This window comes from Balaenoptera physalus (assembly GCF_965194825.1).
Source record: "Balaenoptera physalus genome assembly, chromosome: 1".
NCBI lineage: Eukaryota > Metazoa > Chordata > Mammalia > Artiodactyla > Balaenopteridae > Balaenoptera > Balaenoptera physalus.
In genome coordinates, this window is record NC_138882.1 from 86,532,594 (window position 1) to 86,555,371 (window position 22,778).

The 22,778-nt window shown below is 43.1% G+C and overlaps 1 pseudogene across 1 annotated transcript in view; it reads right to left on the reverse strand.

Annotated features, from left to right (window-relative positions):
• LOC309667443 (late cornified envelope protein 2A-like) overlaps positions 1–22,778 on the reverse strand; it is a 345,865-nt pseudogene that overhangs the window by 213,936 nt on the left and 109,151 nt on the right. The window contains exon 7 of the transcript XR_014268573.1: positions 14,223–14,385. The product of XR_014268573.1 is annotated as a late cornified envelope protein 2A-like (transcript). The remainder of the gene's footprint in view (positions 1–14,222; positions 14,386–22,778) is intronic.

The window sequence follows — 22,778 nt, forward strand, 5'->3', positions numbered from 1 at the left end:
TTCATTGCCCTTGACCCTATACCTTTAAGCCAAGCTGACCCGCCCATTGATCAAGCCCCCAACAGCACAAAGACAGCACAGAATAGCACCCCTGACATTATCTGATAGGCATGGCTAGAACCCCTTCACTGCTTCCATTCTGATCCAGGAACTCCTGTCTGCTGACCTTCAGCTTGATGTCCTGGTTTCAAACCTGTCCCTGTCCCTTAGACTTGGTGTGGTATATTCGCCAGCTCTGACTCCTACCAACCCAAATCCAACCCTCTGATTCATTCTCTTAAATATCTAGTGAAGCCTAAACCAACTTACCTTGAGGAAAACCTAACTCCCAAGACCCCCATGAAGAGGAGAAGGGAATTATGACTGTATATGTTATTCCTATAAGTCATACCAAAGATTCTCAGAGAGGGCTCTGGGACTACCTACCTCCTAAGCGCCTAGCTGGTGAGTGAGACTTATTAAAATGCAGATTCATGACCTTCTGAATTAGAATCTCTGAGTGTGGAGCCCAAGTGTCTGAATCATTAATAAGCTCCCAAGGTAAGTCTTATGCACACTAAATTCTGAGAACCATCCTCAAACAAATGGAATGTACTTAAGTGAAGACACTCTCACAATTAGGGACTGAATGCTCTTGGCCACCTAGACACTCTAATCAAATAGATTCCAATTACCTCATGCAGCCATTAGAAACAAGGAGGTAGATTATTCAATGATATGAAAGGGTATTTACAATGTATAGTCACAGTAAAATAATCAAGTGTTATCCCACTTTTGTGTGAAAAGGGAATGTTTATATATGCATAGAACACAAGTCAGGAAGAGCATACACTGAAAAATTAACCTGGATGATAAAATTGTGTGTGTTTTCTTTCTCCCTTCCTTCCTTCCTTCCTGCCTTCCTTCCTTCCTTCCTTCCTCCCTCTCTCCCTCCCTCTCTCCCTCCCTCCCTCTTTCTCTCCCTCTCTTTCTTTGTTTCTTTCCCTTTCTCTCCCTCTCTCTTTCTTTCTTTCCCTTTCTTTCTTTCTTTCTTTCTCTCTTTCTTTCCTTCTTATCAGCAATTTCTATATTTTTGCAACAGGTACACAAATACATATGCATAATGAGATTTCTGTGAGATCAGGGACTTTGTTTTGTTCCCTGCTAAATCCTTGTGCCCTAGAAAAGACTCTGGCACAGGAAGGTCTCCAATAGGTACATGCTGAATAAATAATAAAGGGAAATAAACTTTTTTTAAAAAAATTCCAAATATGACCTAACTAATCTACCTTGAACACAGATATGATTCCTAATACCAGGTTACTATAGTATAAATAAATGGCTTTGGCTGAGGGTGCGTGCTGGGTGAATTCACAATTAAACAGTAGTGATGTTGCTTATATATTTGTAGTTGACACTTTGATTGAACACATATTCAATTTATGAAGTAATAGGAATAGCATTTAACATTTATCATTTCATCTAACATCTTTAAAACCCCTTACTATGCACAACTGCGAGAGTAGTTATTCTAAAGGATGTCAACTACAATATGACAGGTGAGAGGTACCCAGTAATTCACAAGAGAAAATTAAGGGGGCCAGATGTAATACTTAGGACTCCAGAAGTTGATACAGCAGTGAACAGACTGGACCTGATATTGTGACTCAAAGGGGAAAGTATGATGCCTTGTCCCTAGCACCCAGCACAATGAAAAGCATATAATGGGGCTCAATAAATGTAAGTGTTGCGGGACCCACTGGACCCTTGAATGAGTAAACATTGCAATGCAGGGAGTCGTGATTGTGTTGGTCCCAGACGGAATGGCAGGCCAGGATTTTTTCAGTGCAGCTCAGGTTTCCTCAGGGAAGCAGACCCGCTTTGGATGAAGGAGTACATAAAACGGTGATAACTGAGTTGTCTGCAAGCTGTCACAATAAAGCTGTTTAACAAACGGAAAAAAAAAAAAAAATTAAGTGTTGAATTTCCAAGACTTGGGGAGACAAGACTTGTGGATGGAATACATGAGGGAAGTACATACCCTCATCAGAAATAAATAAACAGCGCTATAAGGAGGAAGGAAGCACGGTGCTAGGCGACAAGATAGAGCTGCATGCACATCTCTAAGACTGAGGATGGGAGACTGCTAGGGAGCATTGGGGTGGAGACAGAGCAGGGGGCGTACCAGATATGATATGTGAGAATATGCTGGAGGCGTCCTTGGCCAGATGGAGTGTGCTCATGAGCATTCCGGAAGCAGATCACAGATACCACACCAGAGCACCCATGGGCTGTGACAAGAGGCAGCACAAAAGCATAGGAAGGCTTCAGAGCCAACTCCACGTCTGCCTCTTTTTTTGGCTTTGTGAGTTTTTTTTAAAACTCTTTGATGGGACTTCCCTGGTGGCAAAGTGGTTAAGAATCCGCCTGCCAATGCAGGGGACACGGGTTTGATCCCCGGTCCGGGAAGATCCCACACGCCGCAGAGCAGCTAAGCCCGTGTGCCACAACTACTGAGCCCACACGCCGCAACTATTGAAGCCTGCGCGCCTAGAGCCCGTGGTCCCCAACAAGAGAAGCCACTGCAATGAGAAGCCTACGCGCACCACACTGAAGTGCAGCCCCCGCTCGCCGCAACTAGAGAAAGCCCGCACACAGCAGCGAAGACCCAACGCAGCCAATACATTAATTAAATTAAAAAAAAAAAAAGAAATATGTGCAGTTAAAATGATCTGTTTTAAAAAACAAAAAAACTCTTTGAGCCTTGGGGACTTCCCTGGTGGTCCAGTGGTTAAGACTCCATGCTTCCACTGCAGGGGGTGCAGGTTTGATCCCTGGTCAGGGAACTAAGATCCCACAAGCCGCGCAGCGCGACTGAAAAAAAAAACAAACTAAAATCAATCTATCAATTAATTAATTAATTAAAAACTCTTTGAGCTTTAGTTTCTTCATCTGTATCAAGGGGCTTATAATACCTCATAGGTTTATTGTCAGGATCAGGGAAAATGTATATAAAATATTGACCCTGGGCGGGGATTTTCCTGGCACACAATAAATGTTGAATAAATAGCAGCTAATATCATTACACTGGTGGACTGGGGGTGGGGGGGTGCTGGCTGAAGTGGATTAGAAACTACGTGCTTGAAGGACCACAAATCCCAGGGCTGTGTGACATCTGCGTTAGCACAATCTACTAAAAGTACAGTTTTTTGATAAGGTCTTGACTTTCCTTCCTCTTTCAATCATAAGAGTCATCTCTCGCAATGAAGAAAGTGCTGCACAGTATGGAATAAGGAAGAGTTGACTGATGCTGTGAAAGTGATGAAAATCTTGAAGGAGAACAATATCATCTTAGGTTTCATGAAAGCCAGGAAATGAAACACTGGGCATGATGTGAGATAAAAACTAAAAATCAAAGTTCAAAGGAAATACAGGCATAGCACCATGTTGTGCTTAAGAAAATCACTGATGTACTATTAATTTGTAATTACATTATTTGGTGACAGTCTATTACATGCTCTATTAAGCACTGTTTATAAAATATACATTCCTATGAAATCATAAAATTTTGTTGAAGAAATTTTTCATTAACTTCTGTATATTCAAATCTTCACAATACAAAACTATTAAAAACCCTAGGGCTTCCCTGGTGGCGCAGTGGTTGAGAATCTGCCTGCCAATGCAGGGGACACGGGTTCGAGCCCTTGTCTGGGAGGATCCCACATGCCGCGGAGCAACTGGGCCCGTGAGCCGCACCTGCTGAGCCTGCGCGTCTGGAGCCTGTGCTCCGCAATAGGAGAGGCCCGCGCACTGCGATGAAGAGTGGCCCCCGCTCGCCGCAACTGGAGAAAGCCCTCGCACAGAAATGAAGACCCAACACAGCCAAAAATAAATATAAATAAATAAATAATTAATTAATTAATTTAAAAAAAAATCTATTAAAAACCCTAGAACAGAAAATGGACTTAAATATGGACATTTTTCTCATTGGCCTAAAAAAAATCTTCAAAGGGAAAGAAAACAGAAGTATATATGAAGGAGAAGATGATAAGATGATGAGCTCACCTTTAGATATATTTAATTTGCTGTGGCTGTTAGACACCCTGGTGGAGATGGCCAGTGGACTGTGGAGTACCGAGATAAAGATTTGGAGGTCAACTTGTATATAACTACTAGTTAAAACTAGGAAACAGGACTTCCCTGGAGGTCCAGTGGTTAAGACTCCGCGATTCCACTGCAGGGGGCAAGGGTTCGCCCCCTGGTTGGGGAATTAAGATTCCTCATGCCACGCTGTGCGGCCAAAAAAAAAAAAAAAAAATGTAGTTTGCAAAATGAATTGTTAAAGAATAATGATAGTAAAAACTAGAAAACAGGGATTTCCCTGGTGGCGCAGTGGTTAAGAGTCCACACTCCCGGGCTTCCCTGGTGGTGCAGTGGTTGAGAATCTGCCTGCCAATGCAGGGGACACGGGTTCGAGTCCTGGTCTGGGAAGATCCCACATGCCGCGGAGCAACTAGGCCCGTGAGCCACAATTACTGAGCCTGCGCATCTGGAGCCTGTGCTCCGCAACAAGAGAGGCCGCGCTAGTGAGAGGTCTGCGCACCGCGATGAAGAGTGGCCCCCACTTGCTGCAACTAGAGAAAGCCCTCACACAGAAACAAAGACCCAACACAGCCATAAATAAATAAACAAATAAATTAAAAAAAAAAAAAAAAAGAGTCCACACTCCCAATGCAGGGGGCCTGGGTTCGAACCCTGGTCAGGGAACTAGGTCCCACATGCATGCCACAACTAAGAGTTCGCATGCCACAACTAAGGAGGCGATGAGCCACAACTAAGGAGCCCTCAAGCCGCAACTAAAGGAGCCCACCTGCCGCAACTAAGACCCGGTGCAACCAAATAAATAAATAAATATTAAAAAAAAAAACAACTAGGAAACAGAATGAGATATCCAGGGTTAGGGGCAGGGGATGCACAATAAGAAGAGTGGGGTGGGCGCTGAGGACAAGAGCCTGGAGAGCATCGGCATTTAAGGGGAAAGCAAAGGAAGGGACCCCAGAAAGAGAAGCAGAAGAAACAAGCATAGAGGTACATAGAGAGACAGGGATGTGAGCAATCCCAGAAGCTAGCGAGTGGAGGACAGATCCACAATGTCATACCCCTCACTCAGGGAGGCCACGTGAAACAAGCACAGAAATAGGCCCACGGGATTTGGTCATTAGGAGGCCTTTTTCAAGAAGTACAGTAGCATGATGATAACAAAGCCAAATTGCAGAAGCTTGAGGAAATGAGTGGGAGCTGAGAGAGAGCAGATGTTGCATGAAAACTACTCAATATGGATGTATAATTAAGAAATAAGAGAGGAGAGTAGGGGCACCAGTTATTAAGCTAGTATCTGTTGGCTTCAAAACTACTCTTCTGGGCTTCCCTGGTGGTGCAGCGGTTGAGAATCTGCCTGCCAATGCAGGCGACACAGGTTCGAGCCCTGGTCTGGGAAGATCCCACATGCCTCGGAGCAACTGGGCCCATGAGCCACAACTACTGAGCCTGCGCGTCTGGAGCCTGTGCTCCGCAACAAGAGAGGCCGCGACAGTGAGAGGCCCGCGCACCGCGATGAAGAGTGGCCCCCGCTCGCCGCAACTAGAGAAGCCCCTTGCACGGAAAGACCCAACACAGCCATAAATAAATTAATTAATTTAAAAAAAAAAAAGTCTGTTTTTAAAAAAAAAAAAAAAAAAACTACTTTTCTGTGCACACTTTGGGGTGTTGGAGCTGGGACTCCACTCTACAGCTGAATCCCAGTTACCTCTGCCAATGGGGACCCTGGAGGGAGACGGGAAGAGAAGAGGAACTTACTCCTCCCCCTGGCTTCTGCTTCCCTGCAGTGTCATGCCAGCTTCATTTCTTCACCCAGCAGGGCGGTTTCCACACAAAGGAACAATGTATTCGCAACTGAGAAGCCCTGCAGGAGGAATCTGAACTAGCTTGGGTTTTGTTCCCCAAAGGCAGTTGAATCCACTGTGCAGTCTTTCCAACCTCACAGAACCAGCTCTGAGACCTCTGCACCAGCAAGAAGCACCCCTTCTCAGAGGCTTAAGTCTCAGTCCCCCTCCTCCAACCTTCTGATAATTCCAACCTCTCCCCTTGGAAGTTAGCTGTGGGGGTAACTGCTGGTTCCTGAAATTGCTACTTTCCTATACCCTAGAGCAGTGGTCCCCAACCCCCATGCTGCAGGGTCCACGGCCTTTTAGGAACCAGGCCGCACAGCAGGAGGTGAGTGGCAGGCGGGAGAGCGAAGCTTCATCGGCCGCTCTCCATCGCTCCCCATCGCTCACATAACCACCTGAACCATCCCCCACCCCCCTGTCTGTGGAAAAATTTTCTTCCACAAAAACCGCTCCTTAGTGCCAAAAAGGTTGGGAACCACTGCCCTTGAGTTCTTTTTACCCTTTCAGTTACCTAGCTAACGAGTCTCTCTCTTAAATTCTTTCTGTTAAAATAACTGGTGTGTAGCAAACAACCCAATCAAAAAAATGGGCAGAAGAACGAAATAAACATTTCTCCAAAAAAGACATACAGATGGCCAACAGGCACATGAAAAGGTGCTCGACATCGTTAATTATTGGAGAAACGCCAATCAAAACTACCAGGTATCACCTCACACCAGTCAGAATGGCCACCATCAAAATGTTTACAAGTAATAAATGCTGGAGAGGGTGTGGAGAAAAGGGAACCCTCCTATACTGTTGGTGGGAATGTAAATTGGTGCAGCCACTATGGGGAATGATACGGAAGTTCTTAAAAAACTAAAAATAGAGTTACCATATGATCTAGCACTCCCACTCCTGGGCATATATACAGAAAAGATGAAAACTGATTCGAAAAGATGCATGCACCCCAATGTTCATAGCAGCACTATTTACAGTGGCCAAGACATGGAAACAACCTAAGTGTCCACTGACAGATGATTGGATAAAGAAGATATGGTACATATACACAATGGAATATTACTCAGCCATAAAAAGAATGAAATAATGCCACTTGCAGCAACAGGGATGGACCTAGAGATTATCATACTAAGTGAAGTAAGTCAGACAGAGAAAGACAAATATCATATGATATCACTTATATGTGGAGTCTTTAAAAATGATACAAATGAACTTATTTGCGAAACAGAAACAGACTCAAAGACATAGAAAACAAACTTACGGTTACCAAAGGAGAAAGTCGGGGCGGGGTGGGGATAAATTAGGAGTTCGGGATTAACAGATACACACTTACTATATATAAAATAGATAAAACAACAAGGACCTACCATATAGAACAGGGAACTATATTCAGTATCTTGTAATAACCTATAATGGAAGAGAATCTGCTGTACACCTGAAACTAACACAATATTGTAAATCAATTGTACTTCAATTAAAAAAAAAAAATAGTAGCCGGTGTGTTTTTGTCTGCTGCCTGATACATAGGAAATAATGACTTTTTCTTACATTGATGAAACTAGAGTGTATTAATAGACTATGATAAAGGATCCCCTAGAGAGAGGGATCAAAGAAACAGAAAAGAGGAGAAAACTATGGCCAAAGTCAGAGAGTATACAAAAGAGGCAGGATCAAGGGCAGGAGGGTGCTGGCCTAGAAGAGAAGGGGGGAAAGAGGTCAGGATGGGTATGAAAGAAGACATGTCTGTGGATGGCAGAAGTTGAGGAAAATTGTGCCTAAGGGCCTGTGTTTCTCCAGGAATTAGGAGGAAAGCCCCCCTGCAGAGGTGGGAGGATGAGAGATGAGAAGAAGCATCTTGAGATGTGGAGAGGTCCCTGAGGGGAATGAAGATCATTAATCAAAGACAAGTAAAGGGGCTGATAAGAACACAGGCTAAAGTGGAAAGAACAAGATCCATGACTACTTGATCTTCCCCACTGGGCCCGACCACAGCTGAGGGGGTGCAGTGAAGATACGATGAGGGTCATGAGGGTCCTGTTGGACAGACAACCTCTTCAAGACAGAACTGAAGGGAAATGAGACTGCCGTTGACTGAATTACTCAGGTGGTCCATGGAGTCCAGCCTGGGAGGTCAGGAAAAGAGGCCTAAAGGCATTCAACAGACAGAGAAACAAGGGGATCTGGGACTCCATTAGGTGAAAGCAGATAAGGAGGTGAGGTCCATGTCAGCTCTTATAGGACCATGGTCCCAGGCTCTGAGCTAATGACACCTGCCACCCTGGAAAGAGGACCATTTCACCTCTACATACGTGGTTGATCTCTTCCCCAACAAAGCCTCCAGATATTAGGAGAAAAAAAAGGAAATTATGATGTCAGACAAACATTGGTTTTTGTTGTGAGCTTGTTTTTTTTTTTTAATATTTATTTATTTATTTGGCTGCCCCAGGTCTTAGTTGTGGCACACGGTATCTTCGTTGCCACGTGTGGGATCATTTAGCTGTGGCATGCAGGATCTTTTAGCTGCTGCATGCAGGATCCAGTTCCCTGACCAGGGATAGAGCCGGGGCCCCCTGCATTGGGAGCACAGAGTCTTAACCACTGGACCACCAGGGAGGTCCCTGTAAGCTTTAAAGAAGCATACACTTTATATTTCGGGTTTCCTTTTTCAGCAGTCCCATCTATTTGCAAAGATTTATATTTCATAACTCTTATTCTTTCTTAGAGTTCTTCTAAAGAACTAGGGAAGACTGACTGACTTCAAAAAGTAGAATAAAACTCATTCTGTCTTGTGATTATCATATGGGTCCATTGGACCACTTTAGAAATCTAAGCTACATTTTGAGGTCTTAATGATCATATTTTTTCTCTATCATGAAACATTTCAAGATATAAGAAAACAGCAATGACGGGAACACTTAGAGGATACTGCAAGAGTGAAACAAATCATCACTGTGACAGCATCTGCAACATGCTTCAGTTTTCCTAGGAGGTACCCAAAACATTGCATCATCTTTTAAATACAAATCTTTCAAATACAAATACATAAATGTATGGTGTTGATTTGTATTTGTTTTAGCTTTTCTTGAACACAGTTGAAGATTCAGAATTTTTCATTTTCTTTACTTAATGGCAAAGAGAAGAAAATTGGCAAAAGAACACATCTCGCAACTATCACATGAATCAAAAGATAAATGCAAAGAGACCCATAGCAAAACTCTCTAATGACCATGGCAAAATTGATCAAACAAATGAAATCTCATAGTTTGAGTCTTCAGATGACAGTATTCTCAGTGAATTTACTCAAGCTCAGGGATCACTGCATGGGAGAGCGAGATATGGTCTCATTGAGATATTGTCACCTCGCTGATTACCAGGGTTGATTCTGCTGCTCTGGCTGGCTAGCTGGGTGCAGCCTGCCCTCCTCACACCTCGGTGTCTGTCTCTCCCAAACCTGAATGCTTGGTAGAGGAAGATGGTGCTCCCTAGTAGAGAAGATCATTATTTCATAAAGGTAATACAAGTAGCTGTGCTGCCCTTCCAATAAGCTTGCAAGAATCAATGAGTGAAGAATATATTTCTAAGGACAAAAAGAAATATGGTATTTTCATCCAGTTAGTTATTCAACAGGAAGAACTGTGTCACACAATATTATGCATGAACCTTAATCATCCCATTTTGCTAAAAAGACATGTGACTTTATTCTTTCATCTCTTACAATGTTTATGCACTAAAATGTACTTGATATATTTGCCATAACAATGCTGAAGACAGGTGTGTGTAACAAGGCAACTGGGAAGAAATAGGTGATATAGAAATAAAAACATTCATTGGATTATTTGGTATTTATAAATCTAAAAATGAAAATGTTTTGCAATTATGCAATAAAGATGATACACATACATATGAGCCTATATATGTGTGTGTGTGTGAATGTATACACAAACACACACACACACAAAGTGAGTATGTGTGTATATCTTCAAATCCAGGAAAATATGGAATAAATATTTGAGTTTGCTATATCTAAATTCTTATTATAATTTCTAATAAACTTATTTTTTACTATTTCCTTATTCTTCTATAAATTATAAGATGATTCAAAAGATAGATAGGTGGGTAGGTAGATTAGATAGATAGATAGATAGATGATAGATAGATAGATGATAGATAGATAGATAGATAGATAGATAGATAGATAGTTAGATAGATAGATAGATAAAAAGAGTTCCTTGGACCCAGATGGTAAATGGTGATCATTATTTTTCCTGGTATACTAAGGGTGTAAGGCGTCATGCGATTCCTATAATTTGACAACTCCTTCTAGGTGAAACCTGTAATGAATTAGGTGTGTCTGCCCCACCCTCCCACCACCAGCTCTGCGACCCACAGTAACTCCAGCCCCGGCTGCTGTGCCCGCGGTTGAAGCCACAGGGCTGCCACCTTCTGGGATTGTGGACAATGACGGTGGATGGAGAGCATGAGGTAGCATGACAGCATTTCTCTCTGGCAACTTCTGGGGCACGGCTTCCTGGCATTTTTAGAGCCCCCAAATATTTGTGACAACAGGTGGTGCTCACATCTCTAAATTACTAGAGTTCTGGCTACCGAGGTGTCCAAAGTCAGGAAATCGAGTGGAACCTAACAGAGCCGGACCACCCTGAGGGCTGGGATCATTGAGCCCATAGCAGCTCTACCCAGGGACCCACCCACAAGCTCTCCAGAGAGATAAGGAAAGCTGCAACTCAGACAGTACACGTTTCTGAGTCATTTCCTGGGGAGTGGCTCTGAGCCTCTACCCTGCCCCAGGCCCCAAATCTGCACGAGCAAACATAAGTTTTTCCACTCGGACCATCAAAACCACCACAGTTCCTGGTCCACTGCTAGATCTCTAACTGACCAGCCTGGCTTGGAGGGGAGAGACAGAGCAGTGGGTCCTCCTCCACAGGGACGAAAATCAGGAGACGGACTAGAGACAGGGTTCCTCTCCGCTCCTGATTTGTGGGACCAGAACAGGAGGCGCAGCGGCACTCAGCCCTGCTGTGCCCAACACCCCCTCCTCCCTCACACATGCAGTCTGTGCCTTGGTGCTCTGAACTGGCACAGGGTACGTGCTCAATAAATATTTACTGACTAAATAATCTTCCCATCCTCACATTGTGAGCCTGTTTAACCTGGTTTCTTTTGCGTTTTAAGTTTACCACTTAAAAATTCACACTGCCTTGCTCTAAAAGAGCATTTGCTTTTCTCTCTTCCTCTAAAGTGCACCCAGCAAAGCACAAGGAGAGGCCACACCCTGGATAATAACTGGGAAATCATAGACCTTTCTGGCAGCAGGGGCTTGACTGAGAAAGGGGAAATTCCTCTTCCTCGGGCTGATGGGTTTTTTTGCTTTGGCTCCTGATCAAGGGGTGACTAAGCAACAGAGGGGGATTTTGCCAAGTGCCGAGAGAGGCTCACAGTGGAGCAAAGGGAGCTCTATAGGCTGGGCTGGAAATGAGGAAAGGGTGGCTAAAGGAAGCCAACCAGAACCAAAGCAACATTCCCAGCGGGCTCCAGAAATGCCTCATATCTAGGATAAAACACAAAAATGTACCACAGCATTTAACTCCTTTGTATCCATTTGGTGTTTTATGCCTCAGCTGACTTGCTGATCCACAGACCTAAGAGGTGACTTGCTTTCTCTATCAAAAACCACTAACCCCTGAAGGACAATTTTGTAACATCTGTCAAAAATTTAAATGCTCGTATCAGGGAAACCATTGATTCTGTAAAACTTCCAAGAATTTCTCCTCATTTATACCTGTATGTGTACAGGATTTCTGGAACATTTCTTAGGGAAAAAATGAAACCATCTAACTGTCTTTCAGTAAAAGTCCACTACTAGACCTTTGATATTATATCTGTATTATAGAATGCTATGTAGTCATTAAGAATAAGGTGGAAATATATGCACTGATATGAAAAGATGTCCAAAATAAATCATTAAGTGAAAACAAAGTAAGTGGTGAATGATTATATACAGTGTGACTCCATATACGTAAATCAAACAAAATAATTACTGGAAAACTCCTCAAGAAACAGATTACAGAGGGTAGTGGGTCTAGAAGGAATGAGAAGCTGTTGCTTTTCACTCTAAAGCCTTCTACATTATTGGAACTTCCAATAATAAGCTTGTATTTCTTTTTCTAATAATAACAATGAGTTTTAAGAGAAAAAATTAAAATGCACATATATAGACATATATACAATGTCTAAGGAAAATATTTTATTATAAAGTGTTGAAGCACTTGATCTGACAGGTCTACAGAAGGGCTGAAATTCACTATCACAGGAGAAAAATCTAAGATATGCAGTCACTATATGCACTCACTCTTTCACCTGTTCATTTACATATTGAAGGCCACAACTGCGCTATGTGTTAATTAAAAAAAAAAAAAAAACTAAGATATGGCGTCCATCTTCAAGGAGCTTATAGTCTCAACGGGAAGAGATGTACGCATAGATAAATAACTGCTTGCAGCAGTCAAGGACATCAGGGTACTGTGGAGACACTGTTCAGCTCTACTGGATGGGGAGTGGATGGGAGAGGCCATCAGGAACACCTTCAGAAAGAAAGGGCTGCTCTGCTGAGTCCTAGGATGAGCAAGTTATTTACAGTAAAGCCGGAGACCTAGTTCTAAAGAGTCCTCACCAATTCCTGCAAACCCTCTGGGCTTCAGCTTCTTTATCTCTAATGGAATCAGCTCCAAGAATTCCAACCCATAGAAAATCATTCAAATAGACAACTAATGAGAACCGACTGTATAACACAGGGAACTCTACTCAGTGCTCTGTGGTGACCTAAACGGGAAGGAAATCCAAAAAAGAGAAGATATATGTATACGGATAACTGATTCACTTTGCTGTACAGCAGAAACTAACACATTGTAAAGCAACTATATTCCAATAAAAAATAAATAAATAAAGTGTGGCTTGTGTAGACTAAAAAAAAATTTTAAATAAATTTAGACAAAAAAAGAAAATCATTTATTCACCCAGCAAATACTTACTAAGTATCTCAGTGGTCCGAATAACAGAAACCTTGAAATAATAAAAACCCAGAGGGACCAAAGTCTTAGGGATGTCTCGTCTTATAATTCAGGAAGCAACCAAAGTTACCTCCACATTTGATCAGTGGAGGAGAAAGAGGAGAGATTCTCTCCTCTGGAATCTAGAAGTTGTTCTCTTCCTGCCAAGGGCTCAGATGTTCTACATAAACCCAACTGTTGCCAGGTTGCAGGGCAAAGGATGTGCAGAGAAAGGAAAGCCAATTCCAGGAACAGGCCACTTTAGCAGAACACTGCAAAATGCACTCAACAGAGATTCAAGTCTGCAACTGCCCATTAGCTGGTGAAGACAGTGCTTGAAGCCCGAACTTTAAGAAATTGTCAACAAACTCTAAGACTTCATAGTAAGAGCTTTGAATATCAGGAAGGGACCGATGTGGATCACATGGCAGAGGCAGCAAGGCAAAGAGCAGGTACATAAAAGTTCAGGGAAATAAGCAAACCCAAGATTACAAAGTAGAAGATCAAGACAGCAATAATTCCTTTAACCACACCTACTTAAGGAGTTTAGTCAGATCCCTAAGACACACAGAATTTGTTACCATTAAAATAACACCATATTACTCTATTACTTATATATTTATGATTGAGTTAACACTTTAAAAACTGTATATAGGTTTTTCTAAAGTGTTAGTTCAGTCATTCCCATCTTCAGTTAAAACAAATAAATAAGTTACTTTGGGGAATATTTACTTGAGCTGAGTGGACCCTTCTGACAGCGAGTCAGGACCCTGGTTCTTAGAATAGGCAAAACAGGTAAGAAGATGCCTTAACAAGGCTTACTCCTTCCAGGGTGGGCCGTACTTTAAGTAAAAAGGGAGTAGATAGTTGTCACTGATTATTTTCCTTGGATCCTGAACATCCAAATCACAACCAGCCATCTCCTACTGCAACTTCTCAAGGGAGATGTGCAAAATCACTGCTTGTTATTATAAATCATGAGCCCCCAAATCCCATATAGAAATCCCAGACAGCGAATAAGTTGAACTAAACAATAAAATTCCTTTCAGGCTTCAACTCTTTCCACACTTTAGGCCTTGCCTTTGATATCTAACTAATCCAATGACAAAAAGACACCAGAGAAAGCACTGAGGAAACACAATTCTTTCCAGAGTGCACGCCTGTTCCAGCTGTCTACTGCCGTGTAACAAACCACCCCAAAACTTAGTGCCTTATAGAACAGCTCTACCTCTGCTTCACATGGTGTCAGCGGGGTAGTTTGAGGCTGGAGGATCCACTTCCAAGACAGCGCACTCACACGGCTGGCTACTTGGTGCTGGCTGGTGGTTTCCCTGCACGTGGATCTGTCCATGTGGCAGCTTGGGCTTCTTCACAGCATGGTGGCTGGTTTCCTTGAGTGAGCACCTCAAGAGAGAAGCAGATAGACTCCATGTCACATTTTAACATCAAGTCTCAGAAATCACACAGGGTCACCTCCAAAGTAGTCACCACAAGCCCATCCAGGTTCAAGGGGAGGAAACATAGATCCTACCTCCTGAGGGGGGGAGTGTGAGGGTCACATTGTAAGAAGAGCATGTGGGAGGGCAGAGAGTGTTATGGCCATTTTTGGAAAACATAATCTCCCAACACAGCTCCCCAACACCCATTCCATCCCTAAACAATTTGTCTCAGCTAATTGAGGTAATTCCATCCCTTTGGCCATCTATTCGTTCAGGGATAGGCAGGCCTAAACCATGTGGGGCAATGGGATTTAAGAGAAGGCTGTTCAGCGTTTCTGGAAAAGAAAAGCAAGTCTCTCCCCAAGATGTGAAACAGAAAATACATGCCCTGGATATGTCACCTATGATTATAATGGTAAAGTGGATCATGGGGTAAAAAGATGGAAGAACCTCATCCCTAATGACATCACTGAGCTGCTGAATCAATCAACCCTGGAGCCTCTTCTGCTCCGGGGGACTCCTGTTGTAAAGACAATAAATAATAATTTTATGGTTCCTTAAACTGTCTTACGTCAATTTCCTATTATCTTCACCCAAAAGCACCCTAACTCATATATTTTCTCTCTAAAGCCTGGGAACAGAGCTGAACTAACCTGCCCACTCCTAGGCCTTCCAAGAGCTGGGGGATGGGGATATGGGGTCCAGGAAGAGGTGAATCAGAAGGAAGTCTTATTGCACAAAAATGTCAAACCGTTGAAAAAGACTGCAACGCAGACCACAAGAAACTTTAAATTCTTCATTTGTCACATAAAAGTCCTCATGCCTACTACTAACCCATGACACACTTGTCCTAGGCCCAGAGTATGAGTAGTAGTAGTTTGAATGCCATTTAGGGTGAGTGGGTGGTGCCCCCCAGAAAAGGCATTATACTATACCTGGTCCTCAAGGAGCTGACAGTCTAACAGGAAAAAAAGTGGTACATACTTAAATAGCTATAATTCAAGATAGGCTGTAATACATGCCACAAAAAAAGTGCAGATAAAAGGCTGTGGTAGATCAGTGAAGAGACAGATCCTTTTTAGTTGGAAGAGATAAGTAAAAAGCTTCCTGGAGAAGGTTCTTTATGAGTTGCGTCTTTGTACAGGTAGAATTTGGACATGAGAAGATGAAGGAAAAATTCCAGATGAAAGAAAGGAAATACAAGAAAAAAAAATCAGTAAGTGGGAAATTCTGGGGCTCCTAAAGACAGGAAGATATTCAAACTGTGACCTAGCACTAACCAATCAGAACAGTGGCCAGCCTACGAGGCTGGAGCAAGTCCTAGAGACCCTCACCACTCCATGCATTAATCCTTAAGTTACTTGATTATGGGAATCACATGGTGCAGGAGAGGGACTGAGGTGGCTGGGGCTTCAGGTGAATGGCACTCAGGGATTCAGGCAAGAAGAGAGGACAGGGCTTCCCTGGTGGCCAAGTGGTTAGGAATCCGCCTGCCAATGCAGGGGACACGGGTTCGAGCCCTGGTCCGGGAAGATGCCACATGCCGCGGAGCACCTGAGCCTGTGTGTCACAACTACTGAAGCCCGTGACCCCGTGCTCTGCAACAAGAGAAGCCACCGCAATGAGAAGCCTGCGCACCACGACGAAGAGTAGCCTCCGCTTGCGGCAACTAGAGAAAGCCCGCGCACAGCAACGAACACCTAACACAGCCATAAATAAATAAATAAATTTATTTAAAAAAAAAAATTAGAGAGTACACTTAGCAACTGGTAGAGAAGAACTTCAATATTTTAACAACTAGTGTGGGCGAACCAGTGAGAACCAGCAGGAGGATCAACCCTGCCTACAGGCAATAGTGAAAAGTTCCCACTTGACCAGAGTTCGCAGTAAATGAAAGAAAATAATGAAAAAAAAGAAGCTGGGATTCGAATTTCATCTTGAATTCCAAGACGAAAAATTTGGACAAAAAAATGAGCAACACAGATCCACTGAGAACACTTTGATGACACATTCAGATCACAACGGATTAGACGTGGATCTGATATGGTGTGGCCTCCTCAGAGTAGAAATGTAACATACATGCAACAACTTGCTGTGAGTCATTGTGAAAGAGAAAATTTCTCAACTCTGCCTAACGACAGTTGGAGACTAAAAACAAGTATGTGGAGGACTTTAATGGTTTCCAGCCACCAGCATGAAAGATGTCTAGAAGAATATGAAGGAAAGTGTAGATGTGTGCAGACAGTGGAGGAAAGCAGTTAACTTCCACCAGCTTGCCCAGGAACTCCATGTCTGTCCTGAAGATGCCATCACAATAGGACAAATGAGGGAATTAGTGAGGGCCAGCAATTAGGGCAGAGGCAACAAGAAGTGAAAAGACAAGGGCTTGAAGGGATAACAATAGTGACACCAAGATCTGCAAAGTAGAGCCTACAAAGCACACTTTCATTTAATCCACACAGCAATACTGCAAGTAGTAATTAACATTTGTATAACACACCACCATTTGAAGAGCCCTTTTATATTTATTATCTCCTTAATTGCTATCACCATTTTACACACGGAAAACTGAAGCTCAGAAATAAAAAAACAGTTTATCTTAGGGAGAGGGCTGGAACTCAAACTCAGGCCTTTAGATTTCTTGTCCAGCATTTCCATTTACACCACAGTGGCCTCAGAGATTGAGAGGTCATTCCTTAATATTGCAAATGTGGCCTCAGTGCTATGGGCAAGCACTGCAGATTATGGGAGAAATCAAAGGATCTCCCCTTACAGTTCTTATCTTCAAGAGGTAAATCTTCCAGCCCAGGACTTAAATGGGAAGAGCCTCACCCAAGAGACTGAGTGTACACCTTCTGATGCAGATGACTCAGTTTCTAGAAGGAGCCCATTCCTGTTTTATTAATCAAATTAGATTTGGGGATCCTCAAAGGAAGGAACCATGACTTTTTTATCTTTGTACCCTAGCACAGGATCTGGTACTCAATAAATACTTGTTGAATAACTTAATTTATATAAAATTTAAGACTTTTAACAGAAATAGCTTGCGATCCTTCCCCCCTAAAAAGAAAAACAAAACAAAGAGTCAACAATTCTTGGAACAATTATTTAACATTGTCCTGAATGTTAAATCACACAGAATTAAACCAAATACAGCCCCTACTCTGAAATCATACTATTCGTTCAATGCCATGAACGTTCACTGGGTCTTACTATGTGCAAATGGCTATGAATGACACAAAAATGAACATGACAGATCCATAATTTCAAGGAACTCACATGCTATCAGAAAAGATACATCTATTAACATAAATCCCTGTAATACACAGCAGAATATTAAAATCCCTCCCCACAAGAAATAATTTACAAAATATTATGGAAGGAAGGGTAAACGTGGGTGGTGGAGATCAGAAAAGCTTCATGAAGGAGGAGCTTCATTGAAGGAGCCATAGAATTTCATCAGAGGGAACTGAAATTAAGGATGTTTCAAAGGCAGAGAAAGCTTGGGTAACAGCAAAGAGGTAAGAAAGTATAGAGGATCTTTGAGTGATAAACAGTGGTTCCATTTGTTAAAGCATGGAGCATAGAAAGGAAAGTGGCAGATGACACGCTGAGACCCCCTGCCACAACCTGTCAGTGTCCTATACCTGTTTCACTTCAGACAGCATAACCTGCTTCACACTCTTGCTCTCCATTCCAGCTCCTCTCATCATCTGGGATGAGCTCAGCACTGATGAGGATCAACCACCCAACGCCCCACCCTCATAGCTCTTGACTGCCCTCCTTCATGCCCATGCCGCGTACACTGCAGTCAGTTTGAGGCCCTTAGCCATGCTTGGATTTTGCCATCATAAGAGTTCTATCTACAGATTACTAAACTCACTGGAAGTTTGTATTATACCAATAACTTCTTAAATCCCCAGCTCTCTCCTCCCTCTTTTCCATTTAACTTGTTCTTTGATTTTATGGAGAAATTCTTTTGTGCCCACCCACCTTCCATGTCCTCACTCCTTCCTTTTTCTTCCTGAACTCAATGACCAATCAAGTGGATTACTTTCTCACCCACACCCTCAACTCCTTCACTGCCTTATCCTTTTGTTATATCCATTCTGTAAAACCCTAAACCTATTTCACAAGCCTCTCTCTTGGATCCAATGACTAGATTTCTAAACACACCAGAAGGAAGCCATACAGCCTCACAATCATACAACCATGTGTATTAGACTCACTGCAAAATTATAGCTTCCTAAGCTTTTGCACCACTCAGCCATCTGAGTCAGCTCCTGTTTCCATTTCCCTCTGGGACCATGGAGAACCTCTTCAAGTCTCCTACTCAAATCCTGTGGGCTCTGTCAAGCATGTCCTTACCTCCCTCTTCATATGCCAACAAGGGTATCAGGAAGGATACGCCTCTGCAGCCCTCCCAAAGCTACGGTCCCTCTATAGTCTCACTCCTCATTTTCCCCTTTTCCACTCTGTGGAGTAATTCATCCACTATAGCTCCTCTGAGACCTTGCTCTATCATTTGTATCCTCTCAACCTTGTACATGTGCCTTCCCATTCTGGTAACTCCTTCTCCATACCCTGTGAACCCACTCAAGGGAACACTGCAGTAAGTAGGATACTGGCTCTGCCCTCAAGTAGCTTGCTGTCTAGTGAGGAAAATAAATAAGTAAACAGAAAATGACAGTAGAGTATAGTAAGAATTATAATACAAGGAGCTATGGGGGAACATATAGTGGAAACAGGACATGCTGAATTCCTCCAGCTTTGAATTGTGACAACACATGCGAAGTTCTGTCTACCAGAGAACCTCATTAGAGACTCGGTGCCCAAGGCTTTTACTGGAGGCTGGTCGCATACGCACACTCTCTCCAGCATGTACTGGAAAACTCCAAACTCCCAGAAGGAAAGCAGGTGCTTGGCATAAACTACATTGTTTCTACCAACACTTTAGGCACAATGAGCCACTCTTAGGCACAGTGAGGCACAGTGAGGGAACAGATGGGAACCCTCTTGAAATCCTAGTTCCCAGATGCCAGCCAAAGTCCAGCCTTGCAAGCAGGCCTTTCCAAGGACAGCAGTCTCGGGCTGCTATGTTAACTCTTTTTTTGCATAGATACCTAGCACTCTCTTAGGAGATGAGGAATGCTTAGGGAAGATGATTTCTAAGTTATATGAAGGATGATACTATGGACTTAACTGTGTCTGTCCCAACAACAACAACAACAACAAATTTGCGTATGTTAAAGCCCTAATGTGACTGTATCTGGATATAGGGTCTTTAAGAGGTAATTACAGTTAAATGATTAAATGCTTAAATGTCATAAGAGTGGAGCCCTAATTCAGTAGGAATGTGGCCTTATAACAAAATGAAGAGAGAGAACCCTCCCTCTCTCCACCATGTGAAGACTCAGTGAGAAAGCAACCATCTGCGAGCCAGGAAAAGAGCCCTCATCAGGAACTGAGTCGACTAGTACCTTGGTCTTGGACTTCCAGCCTCCAGAACTGTGAGAAAACAACTTTCTGTTTAAACCACTCAGTCTGTGGGAGTTTGTTATGAGAGTCCAAGACGACTAAGATGAGAAAAAGACTCTTGCAGGCAGACCAGACAGATGTGCAAAGGCCCTGAGGTGAGACAGAGATTTGAAGAGCTATAAGCAAATGTGACTGTTCCCGGTCCTATTCTCTCCTAAAGTGATTTCATCCCTCTTCCAAACCCCCACATCTAAGCAGAGGCCAAGTTTGATTGCTTTTGCCTTCTCCGTACTTGGAAATTCCCTGCCCTACCTCCATGGCCATCTCACCTTGGTTATTGCAACAATATCCTAATATGTTCCTTGCCTCTAGTCTCTCTCCTCTCTGGTACATTTTCTATGCTTCCCAAAAGGTGAAGTGGATCAAGTCACTCTCCTGATTTAAAATCTTCAGTGGTTCTTGATAGATAACCCTCAGGATACAATCCAAATTTCCAAGCGTAGCCCTTAGTGCTCTGACCCTTATCTCTCCAGGCTCAATCCCACAGCTCCTGGCTCACATTTACCATCACCCCATACCCAAAGCCCAGGACTACCGAACCACCTGCAAGTACTGAGAATACACATATGCTTCACCCCTGCTTACTTTTGCACAAGCCATTACGGAAGGGTTCCTCTGAAGACACCACTCTACGTTCTAAGTATTTTACATGATTACATCTTCACCCTCACAACAACCATATGAAGTGAGTACTACTACTCTCCACTTTATAGTTGAGGAAACCAAGGCACAGAGCAGATAAATGACTTGCTGGAGCTCATACAGATAATATGTTGCAGCGCTGTGCTATACTGACTTCACCTTGCTTCACCACTGTGCCCATCCACCTGATGAATTCTTTTATTTACTTTTTTTATTTTTTTACACCTGGTGGATTCTTATTCATCCTTCACTACCCAACTCAAGCATCACTCTCTCCACAACACCTTCTCTGCTCCTCCAGAGTTAACCACTCACTTCATTCCCAGCAGTATCACTGTGCCTTGGTCACACCCCTGTTACTATGGTTGGCTACTGTATCCATTTAAGATCCTGCCCAGCCCTGCACAGAGCTCAGGTTGCACATAAGAATTACCCTGCACCGTGGAAGTCCCCACATTTATTTCCTGAATAAATTGACTCATCTGTACCTCATTTTTGTCTCTTGGTATCAATTTACCAGCCCTCACTCATCCTCAGCTCCTTGCCCACTTTAGCCCTCCACTTTGACACACCGTTTACCTACTTTGCCAATTCTACTTTGCGTGTCATCTTCCTGAACTCTCCCCTCCTTTAACTGAAAACCCCTTTCATCATGACCCTGGTGAGATGTCAACACAGACAGCCCTCACTGGGCGGGGCTGATCCCCCAACCTGGAGTATGGAGAATTCTGGAGAATTCATACTTATTTGATTCAGCTCTTTTCTTTGGTTTCACTCAAGCTACCTCATAGGGCAGGGAAGTTATTGAAAGCATAGAGGCCTTACATGAAATCAGGAAAACTAAACAACCAGGTGCAGGAAGAACAAGAACACTATTCTGCACATTCTCTCCAAACTTCATAGCTCCTACTTATTTATGGTGTCTGCTTCTTCATAATTTTTATTTGCCATGACCTCATGATTCTGTCCATGCAAATGTTCAGCTTCACTCTTCTAAATGCCTGATTTGCTATGTGTTGCTAATTTCAGTTTCCCAAAAAGCTGAAGGGTCCCAGCTCATCTTTTCACGTCACGTCGTGAAACATCCACTACTATCCATTCTTTGGACTAGCAGTCCTTGAGTCCAGCACTAACCTCAATCCAATCAGCTGTGACAGTGGGCACAGGGTCAAATCATGCAAAAATTCACTAATGGGGCTGGATTTTCAGCAGAGGCAATAAATGGGGTGTTTTTCCTTAAAGAAGAATGTTGTATGGGAGGTCCCATGATTCAGGTATGGAGTAATTTAGACCAATGATTCTTTACTATTTTTGATCATAGATTTTTCTGAGAAACAGATGAAAGCTCTGAAGAAGAAGTTCTCTTATGCAGAAAATTTCACATATACCTTCAGGATATTTGTGGACCCCAGCAGCCATCCATGGAACACCCCCCCAAAACACCATAGTCTAAAGTCTGTCCATAGACCACCCCAAAGGCAGGCATTAATATCACATTTATGTTTGTATCTCTTGTGCCTAGCAGTGGGCCTGGCACATAGTAGTTTTCCAAAAATATTTTTTGAATGAATAAATTGAAGGAGTCATTCATTAATTAAGGTTAAAGAGGATTTGCAAAGCCAGATAGAAGCTAAGAAGTTTGGATTTGATATACAAGGCATTAGAGAGCCATCTTGTTTGGTTCTTTTGTTGTGTTTCGTTTTTAAGCAGGCACTTGATCAGAGCTGTACATTAGAAAAATGTGTCTTTAACAGTCAATAGAACAGATTGGAGGGCAAGAGACCAGTTAGGAAAACTGGAGGAAAGAGGGAATGCAAACCTAAACTAGAACACTGGAGGTGAGAATAGAAAATATGAGGGGCAGAGCCAAGATAAAGTGTAAAAATAAAACTGATGGTACTTGGCACTCGATAAGATTTGCGGGTAAGAAAGGGATTTAGAGCCAAAACCTGGCTCCAGGTCTTCCCTGGTGGCGCAGTGGTTCAGAATCTGCCTGCCAATGCAGGGGACACGGGTTCGAGCCCTGGTCTGGGAAGATCCCACGTGCCACGGAGCAACTGGGCCCGTGAGCCACAATTACTGAGCTTGCGTGTCTGGGCCTGTGCTCCGCAACAAGAGAGGCCGCGATAGTGAGAGGCGTGGCGCGCGCACCGCGATGAAGAGTG